Source organism: Harpia harpyja, chromosome 3 (genome assembly GCF_026419915.1).
Source record: "Harpia harpyja isolate bHarHar1 chromosome 3, bHarHar1 primary haplotype, whole genome shotgun sequence".
Lineage (NCBI taxonomy): Eukaryota > Metazoa > Chordata > Aves > Accipitriformes > Accipitridae > Harpia > Harpia harpyja.
This window is the reverse complement of record NC_068942.1, coordinates 32563655-32563994: the sequence shown is the minus strand read 5'-3', so window position 1 is coordinate 32563994 and position 340 is coordinate 32563655.

The following is a 340-nucleotide window of genomic DNA, read 5'->3' as shown; positions in this document are numbered from 1 at the left end:
TGTGCCTCTGACGTGCGGAAAACAGACTCCACAATCAGTGAGATTGTAAAGTAGGTATGTTCATTCAGCGCTGGGCCGCATGGGGGGTAGTCCCACCAAAGTCGTGCGCGCCCGACTCGGCAGTTTGTCTCAAGTTTATACAGTCAAGTGTTACATCTTCACAATATGCCTATACATATGCATGACCTATCCCCGCTTCATATTAAAATTAGCTCCAAGAGGTCATTTCCATAGTCTCCTCTCAACTGCGCTTGCGCAGTGCCTCTTTATGGTGGTCGTCTGGTGGTCGCAGAGATGAAGATAGATGACTCCTCTTCGTCACCGCTAGTAACCTTTTTTC